We start from the raw sequence: 16,508 nt of genomic DNA on the forward strand, positions 1-16,508 counted from the left end.
TTTCTGAAGGCCCTATCTCCAAATACCCCCAACCTGGGGGTTAGGGTTTCAACGTATGAATTTGAGAGGAAGACATATTCAATCCATAACGTTACTACAATCAATAGAGTAGTCCCCCTTACCTATGGGAAATATAGTCTAAGACCCCCAGTGGATGCCTGAAACCTCATATAGTACTGAGCCTTACATATACTATGTTTTTTCCTATATATACATACCCATGGTAAAGTTTAATTTATAAATAGGCACAGTAGGAGATTAACAACAATAACTAATGATAAAATAGAACAATTTTAACAATATATGTAATAAAAGTTATGTGCACGTACACTCTCTCAAAATATTTGTTGTACTGTACTCACCCTTCTTGTGATAACGTGAGATGATACAATGCCTACATGATGAGATAAAGTAAGGTGGAAATTTTCCGCTTAATATTTTGAACTGTGCTTGGCCACAGGTAACCAAAGGCCACAGGTAACCAAAGCAGCGGAACGCAAAACTGGATCACAGGGGACTACTGTACAATTAAAATTAACCTTCGTTTCCCTTTCAAAGTAGCTTTTACTCCCCTAGTGTTTCTGTTAAATGGCATTTAATTTTTTAATTTGTAAAACATTTCTGGGTTCCTGCTAACTGCATGAATCCAGACATGAAGAAAACACAGAATTATTGAAAGACAATATGTAGGCTCCTGTTGACGCCTCAGGAGTTTACAAAGTAAAGAAGGAGATAAGTTGGATGCACAAAAAAACCAGACTACCTGGCAGAGTGGAAGCACTGCAAATTCAGTGTGATGGGATTCAGAGGAAGAGATTATCCTCATGTAAGAGCCACTATCTGAGCTTTGTAATCAGAGACAGGCAGTTTTGTGCACTGGGGAAGACGTAGAAAAGACCACACCAGGCTCAGCAGGAACAGATACCACGAAAGCAGGAAAGTGCAGTTCTGTTGAGACACGGGAAGTCAATTGGTGGACACTGTGGTGTTTAATGTTCTGGCGTAGGAGGAGGTTAGGTTCTAAAATCAGCACTTAAAAAAGAGTCACAGCGACTAAGTGTCCCTTGACAATCTGGAAATATTGCCTTTCAATAATTCTGATACCACTAGTTCTCCCTCCAGGGTTACAAAAGGCCACAGTTCCTTTGAGCCAAATGAAGTGGTTGGTTGTGTTTAGGGGCCATGTTGTGGCAGAGAGAGAGAGAGAGAGAGAGAGAGAGAGAGAGAGAGAAGGGGGAAGGGAGGGAGTAAGGGAAGGAGGAAGGAAAATGAATGAATGATAACATAACTTTAAAAACATAAGCTCACACTTATTATGGCAGGATGCTCACACCATGATAGCCATGGGAGAACCAAGCTTGACAGAGAATTGCAGATTCTCTCCAAGTTCCCCAAAGGTAAATGGACAACGAATGTAAACTGGCGACTTACAGGAGATGTTAATGGAAATGAGCCTATTTTTAAATGTTTCATACCACTAGTGATCAAATAAATACAAAATTTAAGAACACCAAGTTACTATTTTCTTCTTACCAGATTGGTGAAGGTGTGTCTGTCAATCTCATACATTGCTAAGGGGAACGTAAATTGGTGCAACCTTTCTGAAAGTAATTGTGCAATGTTTTACTCTCTTGAGAGCCCTAGAAATGTTAATACACCTTGATTTGATAGTTTCATTTACCGGAATCTATGCTGAGACTATAGAGCTGTGGACAAAAATTTGTGTTTAGCAATGTCATTGAAGTTTTATTTATAATAATTGGAAATTTAGAAACAATATAAATATAAGCACTATGGCAATTGGTTGCATAAATTATATATCAATGGAATATTCTTCAATTGTTTAAAAATGTGTGTATGATATGTGTTTAAAAATCAGGTTTCAAAATTACGTGCGTAGTAAAAATATGCATGAGGAAAAAATAGAGACAATAAATGGTAATGTCATTTATGCATTTAGTCATATTGCAAATATTTATTAAGCATATTGTATATCTGGCAATGTATATATCTGTAGGTAGTGGGTCTATAGATGATTTCTATTCTATTCTTTATACTTCACTAGGTTTTCCAAATTTTCTAGAGTATTTCATTGCTTTTTACGTAAAATATCCTTTCCATCTTTTAGGGCCCAAGCCCACCCTCCCATAAAGTCTTTCCTAGTTACTCTGCTAGGAAGTGAGAAGTGATCTCTCACTTTCCTGTGACTCTTTCAAACTGGTCTTATCATATGTGGTCTTGAAATGCAGCCACTTGTACATGTGACTTTCTTCCCAACTAGTTTGGGAGCTACGAGAACACAGATTAGGGCTTAGAGGTTCTCAGTTTCTAGGCAAAAGCTTAGTTCTTTCTCCTTCCCTTCTCCATAAAGCCTTTCTCACTGTTTGGAAAAGTGGGCGATTTCTTCTTCCCTTGAATCCTCAAAACAGGGTTTATGCCTCTTTTCTCAGGGGTCCATTGTGCGTTGGAGTGTAGTTAATTGTGTTTGTCTTATTCCCCCCGCTGCATTCATCATCCACCTCCTTATTACAGGGAACAAATCTTGTTTCTTTTTGTGTTCAGAGTGGTGCCTCGCTTTAAGTGTGTGCTCAGCAAACACGGCGGGGGTGGGGTGGGGGTATGACTGAATAAACACAGGCTATTTCCTGCTGTTTCCAACAGCTGCTTTTTGTGTCACTCCTAATCTGAAGAGTTTAAGATTGTTTCACAGGTACAGGAGCAAGGAGGGGGGAGAAGCACACCTACAAAGACTAAACAGAACCAAAGCCCGGATCGGTGGCAGTTCTGGAGCCTGAGCCACCAGAAGAGTCTGCCAGGAAATGCATTCGCTTTAGACTCGCGATGCCTCCAATAATACTCTTGCTCCTCTCTGGGTCCTGAGACGTTCACCTGTGCTGCTTTACTTTCTTTGACCATTTTAGGGACTCCTAGAGATTAATCCCCCAAAGAATTCCATTCTTCCAGTCTCAAACTGAGCACCCTAGATTTGCCCTGCACCCCAGTTTCAGGCCCTAACCCTCCAAATGTGTCCATTAAGAGAAAGTTTAAAATCAAAGACTGCATAAATATTATTTTAGAATAAAAAAAATAAAATTAAAGAAATAGGGCACAAGATTCAATTCAATTTAGCATGTACTTGCTGTGCTACAGGTGTTTGCAAGGTCTTGTCCTGGGCACTGAAGATGATGGAAAGATTAAATCGGATATTGACCTCATTGATAAGATCCTGTGTGGCTATGGCACTACCGAGGAGAGGGATGAGCGCGGAGTGGGAGGACTTGGAGAGAGGGAGGGCATTGCAGGTGAGTGCCAAGTGCTGGCTCAGGACTGGATAGAGGTGGGAAATAAGGGGGAGGGCTGCTGGTAGTTGTGCTCACAATTGTGTTTGTGGCAGCCATTGATACGTTGGGTCTGTGCCCAGGCAATGCAAGATGTAGATAGGATTCAGATAGATGAGGAAAAGCTTTAGGAAAGAAAAACAAGTCCTAAGGCAATATTGAGTAGAAGATAGCACATGAGACAGGTTGTTATAGGAAAAAAAAAAAAGGAAAAAGGAAAAAGGCGGCATTTTACAGAACCCGGTGCATCTGTCAGTGTTCTTAGCTACTAACAACAGAAAACTACTCTAGTGAGTTTGAGCATAAAAGGAATTTATTAAAGGATGGTTTCATGAAACCATCACGAAAGTGAAAGGACAACCTACTGAATGAGAGAAAATATTTTCAAATCATGTATCTGCTAAGGGACTTGTATCTAGAATACAAAAGTTCAACAAAAAAAGATAAATTAAAAAAGACAATTAATAATGGTCAAAGAATGGTGGTTGCACAACAAAGTGAATGTACTTAGTGCCACTGAAGCGTATACTTAAAAATAGTTAAAAATGCATATTTAACCATAATGTTAAAAAAAAAAATTTTTTAATGGGCAAAAGAGTTCAATAGACATTTCTTCAACGAAGACATACAAGTGGCCAGTAACCACAGGAAAAGTTACTCACCATTATTAGTCATCAGGGAAATGCAAATCAAAACCACAATGAAATACCACTTCATACTCACTAGGAAATTAGAACCCTCAGACATTGCTGCTGGTAGTGTAAAATGATGTTTAACTGCTTTGGAAAATAGTCTGGCAGTTCCTCAAACTGTGAAATATAGAATTACCATATGACCTGGCAATTCTACTCCTAGGTATATACCCAAGAGAAATGCAAATGTATGTCCACACAAAAAATTGTACACAAATGTTCACAGCAGCATTACTCATACTAGCCAAAAAGTGGAAACAATCCACATGTCCATAAACTAATGAATGGATAAACAAAATGTGGTATACCCATACAATGGAATATTATTTGTCAATAAAAATGAATGAAGTACTGATACATGCTACAATATGGATAAACCTTAAAAAAATGTTGTTAAGTGAAAGAAGCCGGACACAAAAGGCCCGTATTGTATGATTAAATTTATATGAAATGTCTAGAATAAGCAAATCCATAGAGACAGAAAGTGGATTAGTGGTTGCCAGGGCCTGAGAGGAGCGGGGAATGGGGAATAACTACTAGTGTACAGGACGTGTCTTTTGGGGATGATGCAAATGTTATGGAATTATGTAGATAGTGGTGACGGCTGCACAAGGTTGTGAATATATATACTAAAACCCAGTGAATTATACACTTCATAGGGACAAATTTTATAGTATGTGATTTATGTCTCAATAAAACTGTTATATTTTTTAAAAAGAACATTAAATGGCTCAGAGGATCTCTAAGAAATCCAGAGAATCAGTCTCAGAGGCTACTCAGCTAAGAACGATGCTTAAATTATACCACCAGATGGTTCCAGAAAGAGCCCTCGTACTGCTCCTCTGAGCACAGGTACTAGAAACACTCCTTTGGACAGCTATTAGGACCTTTGCCCCTGCTGGCCCTGAGAGGCCATACCTCTCCCCTGGGCTCTACCACCTCACAGAAAATGGCTTCTCTAGAGTCTTCTTTCTCATCTTGCTTTCATGCAAACTGAAGTCTAGTGTCCCTCCACCCAATTGCCAGAGGCTTGGTCACAGTTTCAAGCCCTAACTGCAAGGGAGGCCAAGAAAGCAGGTTGTGGCATGGGTGGCAAGACTCAAACAAATGTCCACTATTCCATATTTCTCTCAATGGCTTTGCCTGGACAATGGTTTTCAAGTCATAAAATGTTGGAGCTAAGTGAGCCTTTGAAGTTCATCTACTAGTCTGACCACTACATCTACCGACTGTCACTCTACCAAAGACAGTGGGCAATTTCTGGCTTTATCTTGTCTGACTTTTTAACATTTGGCAATGTTAATCATTCCTTTATTAAACATTTATCTTCCCTATTTGTGGGCCACACCTCATGTACCTTTCTAATAATTTTTCTCTGTGTCCATCCAGAGTTGCTCTCTTTGCCCACATAAAGCTGGCATTTCTCCTCATCTCATATTTAATCCTGCTCTTAATAATGAAATTCATGTGTGAATGTTATGGATTGAATTCTGTACCCCCCACCACCAAATTCATATGTTGAAGTCCTAACCACCACGACCTCAGAATGTGAGCTTATATGGAAATATGGTAATTTCCAAATAAGACATGGAAATAAAGGCAGATGTAATTAGTTAAAATGAGATCATCTTGGAGTAGGGTGGGCCCCTAGTTCAGTATGACTGGTATCCTCACAGAAAGGGGAAATTTAGACACAAGACACTCAGGGAGAACGCCATGTGAAGACTGGGATTATGTTGCCACAAGCCAAGAAACCAGCAGAAGCTACTAGGAGAGAGTCCTGGAACAGAGTCCTCCCTTGTGCCGCCAGGGGGAGCATGTCCTGTTGACACGTTGATCTTGGACATCCAGCCTCCAGAACTGTGAGACAATCCATTTCTGTTGTTTAAGCCACTCCATTTGTAGTGCTTTGTTAGGACAGCCATAGCAAACTAAATGAGTTTTTCTCTATTCCTATATTTGCCTTCTACTTATAAGTGGACAACTGGCCCTTTTCAGCTCTGTCAGCCCCAAGTGAGATAGCTAGCCCACAGTGCCCCAAACACTTTACAGATCCATGTGGCTGTCTCGCCTGCTGGGACATTTGCATTTGGATGTCCCACAGAAGCCACAGGCCCAACGTCTAAACTCAGCTCCTCATTTTCTGGTCTCACTTGCTCCTCCTCCTTCATTTTTCTCTTGGTGAATGGTACCCTCCATCCACCCTGCTGCCCATGTCAGAACCTGGGTGATAGCCTGCAGCTCCCTCCCCATCCTTGTTACCAGGCACCAAATCCTAAAGATTCCACCTCTCACATTTTTGGAGTCTTTCCCATCTATTCCAGCCCCACCTCCACTCCCTTCCTAGGCATCTGCCTTCCATAGGACTGCCACAGTAATCTTTCTGAAACGCAAATCTGATCCAGACACTCATCTGCTTGAAATCCTTCAGTGGGTCCCCAGAACTTCCAAACAAAGGCCAAATCCCAGAGTTTAGCATATAAGACCTTCATGTTCTGACTCCCTGCCACCCCCAATAATCTTATGACTCAACTTTACTCCTCCTCCCTGCTTTCTGCAGGCCATTCAGAGGTTCAGATCTTTCTTCATTTTACCTGATGTCTGGTCAGTCTTCAAAACTCAAATGCAGCCTACTCTGGGAAGCCTGCCTTGATTTCCAGCATGATTTAAAACCTGCTTCTATGTTCCTGTAACCCTCTGGGCATACATTCTACACTAGCGATTTCACAATGCTCTGAAATTGTTGGTCTCCCTGCCCTCCCCTTTTCTCACCACCCTCCCCATTAGTTAAGGCACTTGAGGCTAGAGATTTCAGCCTGTTTCCAACTTTCTGTTCTCAGCTTAGTGTCAGGCAAATAGGAGGCACTCATGAATGTTTCTAGAAGATAGGAAGGAAAGAAGGAAGAGGGGTAAGGGGGAGACTCCCTTCCCCAACCTACCGTTTCCCCGAAAATAAGACCTAGCTGGACAATCAGCTCTAATGCGTCTTTTGGAGCAAAAATAAAGACCCGGTCTTGTATTATACTATATTATACCCGGTATTATATTGTATTATATTATATTATATTATATTATATTATATTATATTATATTATATTATATTATATTATTATAATGTTATATAAGACCCGGTCTTATAAAATATAGTATAATATAAAATATAATATAAAGACTGGGTTAAGACCCCAAGAGACAGTAATTTCTCTTCATTTTTGGTGCTGATTGTGTCATCGTTGACTCATTTGTCAGAATTAAAGTAAATGCAGAGATTTTTTTTCCATTTGTCACATTCAGTAGTTGTGACTGCTTTTAATAGTGAACTCTCCTGTAATGGATGCTGGCCCTTTTCAGCTCTCTCCGCCCCATCAAATTCAAGTCACTTCCCCTACAGGGACAGAGTTTGCATCTGTGTTTACAGGGCTGGCAAGGAGGACGTGCTTTCAGGAGTAGACCTGAAAACTGAGCCAAGCCTCTCTCCCCCCACCCCCCACCCCTACCCCCTGCCCGGCTGCGATTGGTCCTTCCTGGAGGCTGGCTGCAGGAGCCTTTAGTCATCGCGCTGGGAAATCTTTCTGGAATTGGGCACCAACTTGCGTGTTGTTCTCGTGCTTTGTACGGGGATTCGCTGCCTGGCCGTGTTGGGAATGCTGCGCGCGCGAGCTGGGTGACATGTAATCCAGGATTTGCCTCTGCCTCGCGGCGTATGGACAACAGAATGGAAGTGACTAACCAGAGAGCCTTTTGGAACCAAGGACTCCGAGATAAGGCCCTTTCGAATCCAGCCAGGAGGCAGCTTTTCCTCCGCTGGTCGGTTGTCACTACTTCAGCGTAGTGCTCAGTAACTGCGGCGGGCGATAAAGCAGGGTCACCTTCAGATACCACCCGACGCAGGAAGGACCACAGCTGCGGGGAGGAGAAGGAGGTGCGCAGGAGAGGCATCCACGCCTGGCTTGCCTGCCCGGCGTGTGAGCGAGCACACCCGGCCCTGGCTGGGGGCTCAGCCCCGCCGGAGGCGGAGCCGCTCGCTGCCCCCTCCGGCCAGCGCGCCTTTTATCTGCCAAGCAAGTCGCCGTCACGCAGTAAGTCAGCGCTCGGGCTGCGGTGCTGGGGCAGAGCGTGAGTACTGCCTCCATTGAGCCCTGCCCACCTGGAACCTGACCTCTGGGCAAGGTCCAGGGGGACCGAGGTGTGCGGCCAGCCTGCACAGACTCCACTTCCGGATCCTGGCGCGGTTGGTGGAAGCCCGCCTGGCCGGTGGTGGCAGGAGCCTGCAGGCACGGTCCGCTGGGGTTGCGGAAGTGCTAACCCTTGACTTTGCATCGCTCCCAGGCCGGACCCAGCGGTGGTCTCCCGGGGGCCCAGGGCCCTCTGCCATTCCTGAAATATGCGCAGAGCTTCGGAAGGAAAGCTTTTAACGTCATTTTGCACTGAGGAAGGGGGTGAAAAAAAAGATATTCTGCAATCTTAAAGCACTAACTTTAATCATTTTTTGAAACTGTTTCCTCCTCCTCCCCCACCCCTTCTCTTAAATGTTGGCCGTTTCCCTAAAACTACTCAACTAGATGTTCTTCCTGTGATCCTCCACTCTTATCCTCTGCTCAAGTTCGTACTACTGTTCTGGCTTATTAGAGGTGAGAGATGTTGCTTTTCGGATCTTCTCGGGGCTCTCGTTGATAAACGTATTCTGAAAGAATACGTGCCTCATGTTGATTTGTCGGCATGCTTCTGACAAATCAGGTAGAAGGCTGGGGGTGGCAGCAGAAGGTTTGTACGTGAAATGTCTGTGAGATTCAAAGCATTCTGTGAATCCCAAGTTCGTTCCCACCTATATATAATCCAGCACCATAGACACAGGGTTCCTTCTTCACCCCGTCCCTCTTCCGAGAAATCACCAGCCTCAATTTGCGAAACAGAGACAGCTTTAGATTCAAATGGTTTTAAAATAGTTCATTGTAAAGAACTTATAATTCTAGACACCCAAAGGTTAGGTTAGCCCTTAGGGTGGGAGGTGGTGGCTGTTCCTGTGACAGTATACACACCAGTGCCTTTTTTTTTTTTTTAAGTCAGTTTCAGGTGTACAGAGCAATGATATTTACACCCCTCACAAAGTGATAACACTCTCCCCCAAACCAATGCCTTTTTTACTAAACACTTTTTAGCCTATTTTCTTCTAAAAAATGGAGATTAACTTTTACATCAATACGAGGCATGCCAAAAAAGTGTATACATATGACTTGTATTCTTTTGTTATCGGTGCATATTGAATATTACCATTTTAATACAGTTTTTTCCTTTCTTAAAATGTGTATACATTTTTTTGGTGCCGAGAATATAATTATGGGCTTCTTGCATGACAACTTGCATTTCCGTGTTCCTTGTCCAGGAGGTGGGAGGAGGTATTGTGCTCAGTTCACTGCCTCCCAGCTCTACTCGACCTCTAGTCTCAGATTTCTATTTGACTTCATCCTAGGCAAACCTATTACTTGCCCTTCAGCTGAAAGCAGCAAAAGAGCAGGAATGATTCAGAACAGAAGCATTTGATTAAATTCTTTATGACACACTTTACATTACGTGCCTCTTCAAATTTAGGTGCCTGTAGCAATTAAGGATCAATTAAAAAAACAAACAAAACCTCCACCTCCCTCCTCCTTTACGGTAAATATGGATTTGGTTGAGTTAGGCAAGGCTAATGAAATGTCTTCATGGTTAAAAGATTAAGTCATGTTCTGGACTGGGTGCAGAAGGGTTAACAATAGATCTCCCCTCATATTTGCACATTGTTTTCCCTGTAGCCTCCCTTTTCTTTCTACCCTTTTCTATACTATCCCATGTAGGTATATACCATGACTCTTACTTTGGATCATGGAATGTAGGACACTACCTTGACAGTGTCCCCTTATCGGTATTCTCAGGACATTTTTCCAATTACTGCTTTTATTTTCCTGGAAAATTCTATGTCTATTAAATCCTCCAGTGAAAATTCCATTGTATCTTTCGAAATGAAATGTGGCACTTACACCTTGAATTATTTTTCTTGCATCATTATTTTAATGTTGACTTGCATGGTTTCCTGATTGGTCAGCTTGTTATTTCTACTTCATATTGAAACACAAGTGGAAGGAACTTCTCATGAGGTACTGAATACAAACGGGTCAGGGAATCTCTGTGAGAATCGACAGCATACACTCTGACCTTTTCTTTGATTTGCCTTTGTGTTAAATTCTGTCCTTTGAATTTCTGTCCACTGACTACTCTGGAAAGAAGCTGGATATTCTTACTTTGAGGCTCAGGAGTGATCTGTTTATTTGGCCTTTTCTGAGAAGCAGTAACTCACCACCTCTCCAAGTGTGGCTTGGTGCCAATTTTCCTGTCCAGTGGCCATAACCCAATCGGATAATACAGGAATGCGCAAGGAACCTTTGAAAATGCCATCCAGAAATCTGGGGAGATAACATTATTAGAACTTTCTCCTTTTCTCTCCACTCTACTAAAAATGACACTGCTTGGTTTACACCAAGTCCATCTTGGATGACAAATTCCTCAAAGGCAGTGTTAGCTTGATTTGTATAGGCGCTAAAGGTTTATGCTGGCAGGTGCTGGCAAGATACTTTTGATGCTGCTGCTAATGACACAGATCGGAACCATGACGTTTTCCTTTTGGGTTTCGTGAGAAAATACATTCCAGGGTGTCTGCTTGAGAGCCCTCTGAGACTGTTATCTTAAAAGCCTTGAGTCAAGGTTGAGTTACTATCATACTCCATCACCAACATTATTTCTTATGCTCTATGTATTAGACTTGAAATCTGACCTGCTGGTTGGCAGGTCTGAAAGAGTCCCTGTAAGTCAATCACCTGTGAGTTTAGTTTATTATTTTCTCTGGAAGAGAATAGTCTTTGATATGGATAGTATTTGGTCTTAGAAGAAATGGCAAATGCAACCTTCTAGATAAGTAGGTAAAGGGAGGTGAAAAGGAGTAAATCCAGTGGCACAGAGCCACTGTTTACTAGCCACTCAGCTTTTATGTATTTTTGAGAGGTTAGTGGAAATTCAACCTCAGAAACTGAGCTTTTGTTGGCAAATATTTTGTCTTACTAATACTGGTTCCTTCCTATGTGAAACTATTATTTTTACACATCCTGCTGTTGAATCTCATCTTAATCCTTGAACAGTAATAGGCTCACCCTAGAATTTTCAATACATTCTTCTTTTGCATAACATACTGGATGTCTAGATGAAATTTATTTAGGCAGAAGGGGTTGGCAGGGAGATAAGGATGTGGCCCGGAGTCAAACAAAAACACTGTATCTGTCAGCATCTTTATTAATTTATGACAGTTTAAAAATGCTGAAATATTAATAGAAGTTCTGATCTGCAGTGAATGAATCAACCTGAGACGTGCAGTCTTTTGGAGCCAGAGTAATTTGTAGAAATATGCTGGAGGCAATTGGAGTTCTGGGAGGTAATTAAACTTTTAAATCATCATCTCCTTATTGCAAATGTTTTTCAGGTTTCAGAATGCCTGCTGTTGAAGGATGTCTTTTTAAGTTTAAATGTAGTCATTGATTTAAACCAAAATATCAAGAGACGCTTCAAGTTTTGCTGACCTGCTTATCTCCTGTTAGGGTCAAGACTACTGTTTCAGGACTCTCATTGCTGACTTTCAGAGAGGGTGAATTTGAGAATCAGGAAGCAAAAATGGAAAGTCTCTCAGTTTAAGACTCCTGAAAAAGAGAGACCTGGGGTGGCCGGTTAGCTCAGTTGGTTAGAGCATGGTGCTAATAATGCCAAGGTTGCCAGTTCGATTCCCTCATGGGCCACTGTGAGCTGCGCCCTCCTTAACAAAAGAGAGAGAGAGAGAGAGAGAGAGAGAGAGAGAGAGAGAGGAGATCTGACATAAGACCCACAATGTGAAAGATTAGATGGACTCAGTTGTGTTTAATTTGTTCAGTCCAATCAGGTAGAAGAAAGGAAAGATGTTTTTTAAGCTCAGTCTGTCAGCCAACAGGATTTATTTAACAAATACTATGTTTCAGGCCCCTTGTTTTATGATCTGAAAAGTATTAATACAATAGTGTAAAAGGCAGAACTTAAGCCTTGAAGGAATTTTCAAGCCCTGGTGGTAACTTCAGATATTATCGGGCATCCTCCTTCCACATATTAACCGATTTCCTCACCTCACCAGGTCAAGGGCCATGGTACCATGTTTCCCCAAAAATAAGACCTAGATGGACCATTAACTCTAAAGCGTCTTTTGGAGCAAAAATTAACATAAGACCCGGTCTTATTTTCATATAATATAAAGTCAGGTATAATATAATATAATATAATACTGAGTCTTATATTAATTTTTGCTACAAAAGACGCATTACAGCTGATGGTCTAGCTAGGTCTTATTTTCCGAGAAATATGGTAGGTCCCTCTTCCCTAGTTCAGCTATAACCACTTCTTGAGGAAATCAAGGTAGCCCCTTGACCCGAGATTTGTTTCTTTTGGCAGCGAAAGTTGTGTTCTTGGCTCTTTCAACATGACGCAGGCAAAGTGACACTTGCTACCTAACCCCGACACTCCTATTTGCTGATTGGCTTTATTCCTATAGTGCTCTTTTCCCAGCCACCAAGCCGTTCATCAGTGACTGGGCGAGCACCAAAATGACCCATAATGGGGGCATTGCTGGAGGGTAAATGATAGATATCCTTGAGCTTCGCCTTAATTAACAGGATGAAATCAGGTCTCCTTAATCATGAATATAGCTTCTCAGACTAAACAAAGAACTGTCTCTTTTGCTGAGTACGTGCAATTTATTTAAATTAGTGTTGCTCCAATTTATTTAAATTAGTGTTGCTCGTTCAACAATGGCGTCAAAGCTATATTATAAACCCTCCAAAAAGGGTGAGTTTTCTGGGCCTTTGCTTAGGGATAAGAAAGGCATTAGCCACGTTGAACGGGATTTGCATCTCATTAGTTTGCCTACATTTGCTGATGATTGGACACAATGGGAGGGTGCCTGCTATCTTATTAGCTGGGCAGTCTGCGTTAGTTAGGATTCTGCTGGGAATTAAAATAGTGAACGACGTAGAAGCGTAGGAGGGGGAAGGAAAAGGGCAGGAACTTGCAGGATACTGAAAAGAAGGGAAGCTTTAGGTCAATTCTGACACCTCCTCTTTTTGTGTAATTCAAAATTAATGCTACATTTGCCTTAGCAGAAGCACAGGCTATCTCAGTGTGCAGTAATCGCCTTGGTATTTGGGAGAGAATTGTCTTCTTGCAGATTTGGGGCAGCTGGCTCCCCTTGATTGTTCAGCATATGTGCTCGGCTTCCTGCACTAACCCCATGCATTGGATACTGCATACGAAAGTCAAAATAACTGCCATGTTAGTCAAAGAAGGAGATTATAAAAGTGAACCTCTTATGAAATGTAAGCACATATTGTGGATACCCCCTTATTTAGCATGGCCAATCAAAAGTTACCCAAGGAAAGTAGATAAAAATGTGCTCAGATTGGCTGAATGTTTGCTTCTTGATTGCTGCAGAAAAGAAATGGGAAAGACTAGATATCTTTCTCTTTGAAATCGTAGCCAATAATGAAGCCACTATCAAAACCTAATTTAACAAATCGTTATAGAATGTGATCTCCAGATTAAAAAGAATTCTTTTTACAAAGCTATTTCCATTTTAGGGAAGCAATGATTTGTTAGTCTGTTGTCCCACACACTCTGTAACAAATGAGCCTAAAATGATAAATGGTGTCTTTTGCTCCAGGTCACATGGAAGTCACGTAGTAGTGTATGAAGAAGTGATGTGATGGGATGCCATTTGCTTAGAGGAGGGATAAGCAGGGGCTAACTGCAGCCTTTTTGCTGTTTCTCCCTATTTTCAGCCATCAAGAAGCAATTACCTTCTGAGTGTCCTTTATCCCCTTCCTCCCCAAACGTCTGGATCCAGAAACTTAAACTGTAAATTAATTGATGCCTGAAGGCTAAAACCCACTCAGAGCTGTCCAGCCACCCACCAAAACAACATGAAAAGATCTAGGAGTCTGACAAGGGAAGAGGTGGGAGTGAAAAGTGTGGGGAGGCCCTGGACAAAGGGCTCCTTTTTGTTGTGACATTTATTCTAATTTCTGAGCTTCAGCTACAGACCCCACAGAAGGTGTGCTTTATTCATTTTTAGTACAATTTCATTAGAAGAAAACAAATTGGATTTCTCAGGGACGTCCTCTACAAGGAACTTGTAGTCCACATAAATTGTTTTGCTAAAATGAAGTTTTTGAATCTGTAATAAGCATCTATTATATATCAAATTCATACTACTTTCTAAAAAGCCTTTACATACCAAGAATGGGAAATAATTAAGAATTTGCTTTGAATAGTTAAAGCAGTTTCTTGTAACGTGAAGAAGACAGATTTGTCGGGTTATGAAATTCTGAATTCCATCTGCATGGGAACTGTTTTTCTTTTGTAATGTGGTACAAAATATTCTTGGCATGTTTGGGGCTTATTCCACACAGGATGCTCCATGCTAAAACTAAATCTAGATAGAACTAAATAGATGTCTTTTCCTAAATATCTTTTCCCTAAACCATTTCCTCTTCATCAAGTCCCTGGGATAAATGCATTCACAGAAGTGCTGCCTGTTTTCTCTACAAGTGGTTTCGTCAATCAAGTGGTTTCGTCAATCATCGTTACCTAGCCTTTCAACTAAGTATCTGTTGATGGGAGGTCCGCAGGGACTGTGCTTCCCCAGTTCACCGAGGGGAGTCATTCCAAGTGGAGACACTCAGACCTGCTTGTGTCCTAGATCTACCAGAGCGTAGAGATCCAGAGCCCGGCTTTCTGAATGTTACATAAAATGACTGCTACAATACTTATACTCTTAATATGCATACTGTTTTTGGCGTCCACAACTTGAAAATGGTCACTTGATTCCACTCGAAATCATCAGCCAGAGTATAAAGTTTGTGGAACAAATAAACACCAAAGGTGAAGTAAAAGACAACAAGTTAATTTACCCCTTTAAAACAGAAACATTTAAGTTATAAAAACAACAAGTCTGCGTTCATTTGGCGAGTTTTATAGACAGAGTTTGAGGGTTTCGGGATGTGAATGTTGACTGTATTCTACGAAAGCTCATCTTCATTGGCAATTAGAGTGAGAGGGTTTGGCTCTTCCTTACTTCAGTATGCTCAAGAGATGAACCATAGTGAGATTCTAAATCGACAGACGTTGACTTGATTTTTGTATTGCGGGCATCTTTATCAATTCTTGGTTAGTTTTCAGTCTTAAAAACAGTAGAATTCATTTTAAAAAAAATTAAACTCTTGACTTAGGCATAATGTATTACCTTATGGATTTATTGCACCAGAGCTGATTATGTCAGGGACTGTCAGTTATTTCTGCTGAGAGCTTGGGATACTGCATGCCTTAAGATAGATTGAGGTGACTATATGCTCTCCATCTTTTATTTATGAAGATAACCCTGATGACTCAACAGGATGTGCTTTGCAATTTTCTCCATCCCTCCTCTCACTCTTTATTAGTCTTGAAATTTATTGGCCCCTGTGGCATGAATCTTGAAGAACCAGATCACAAGCCCATAATTTCATCAGCATAGCAGCTAACTAGCTGAACTAACTTGGCACTGAGGCAATAATAATGATTTAATCTCACATTTGAACAAATCTTTACCTGAAAAATATCACTTCCATATAAATTATTCCATCTTGTCTTTACAAGGGCTCTGAGAGGTAATATTTTAGAGGTAAGGAAACCAAGACTCCAAGAAGTCCAGTGACTTTTCCAGGAAAGAGTTAGGAGTCACATCGAGGATAGCCTTCTCACTAAACCAAAATGCTCAGCAATACTCAGTTGGATGACATGTTAAAATAATACAAGAACTGTGGGAAGCTCTAGATGAAAGGATGTTTTATTGAGAAAACAAATCTAGGAAGGTATCTGGAAAAATGGTTTCTAATATAGATTAGTCACTTAAAATTTAACTCTGGAATATTACACAAGAAACCATTAGGGAACTATGTGAACATGACATAATCAAGTGTCAATTTATATGATACAGACAATAAGTACAGTGACAGTTTACAGGAGAGAGAAAACCATAGGCCAAAAACTCAGGGACAGTATACTTGAGGAAGAGGGACTAAAGTTAGAGCTTAAAGAATGTGCAGGATTTAGATGGAAGGAAAGTAGGTGGGGCATAATAGGCTATGGGAACATCCCAAGCAAAGGTGGAGAGCCATCTTCCAGATGGGGATTAGCAGGGAGACCTGTCTGATTGAAGGAAAGCTGACCAGAAGGTCTAGATAGGGAAGTCGGCGGCGGGGAGAGGGCAATGGGCGGGGGGGTGTGTGTGTTAAAGTTCACTAGGGAGGAGGGGGACAGATCAGAGAGGATCTTTAGTGCCAGATTGTTGAGAAACTTTAGAGCGTGTGGGCAGGGTTGGTTCGTTCTGAAGGCTGTGAGG

At 41.4% G+C, this 16,508-nt stretch overlaps 1 protein-coding gene across 6 annotated transcripts in view; it reads left to right on the forward strand.

Moving 5' to 3' along the window:
• TRIM2 (tripartite motif containing 2) overlaps positions 1-16,508 on the forward strand; it is a 132,557-nt gene that overhangs the window by 35,266 nt on the left and 80,783 nt on the right. The window contains exon 1 of one of the 6 annotated variants that reach the window (XM_033133945.1): positions 7,912-8,109. The exons of 4 other annotated variants lie outside the window; for them this stretch is intronic. The gene's annotated coding sequence lies outside the window, so the exon portion shown is untranslated. Of the gene's footprint in view, positions 1-7,911; positions 8,110-16,508 lie in introns of those variants that run through there. One more of the 6 variants, XM_033133941.1, reaches the window with a different exon arrangement.

The sequence above is a fragment of the Rhinolophus ferrumequinum genome, chromosome 18 (assembly GCF_004115265.2).
Source record: "Rhinolophus ferrumequinum isolate MPI-CBG mRhiFer1 chromosome 18, mRhiFer1_v1.p, whole genome shotgun sequence".
Lineage (NCBI taxonomy): Eukaryota > Metazoa > Chordata > Mammalia > Chiroptera > Rhinolophidae > Rhinolophus > Rhinolophus ferrumequinum.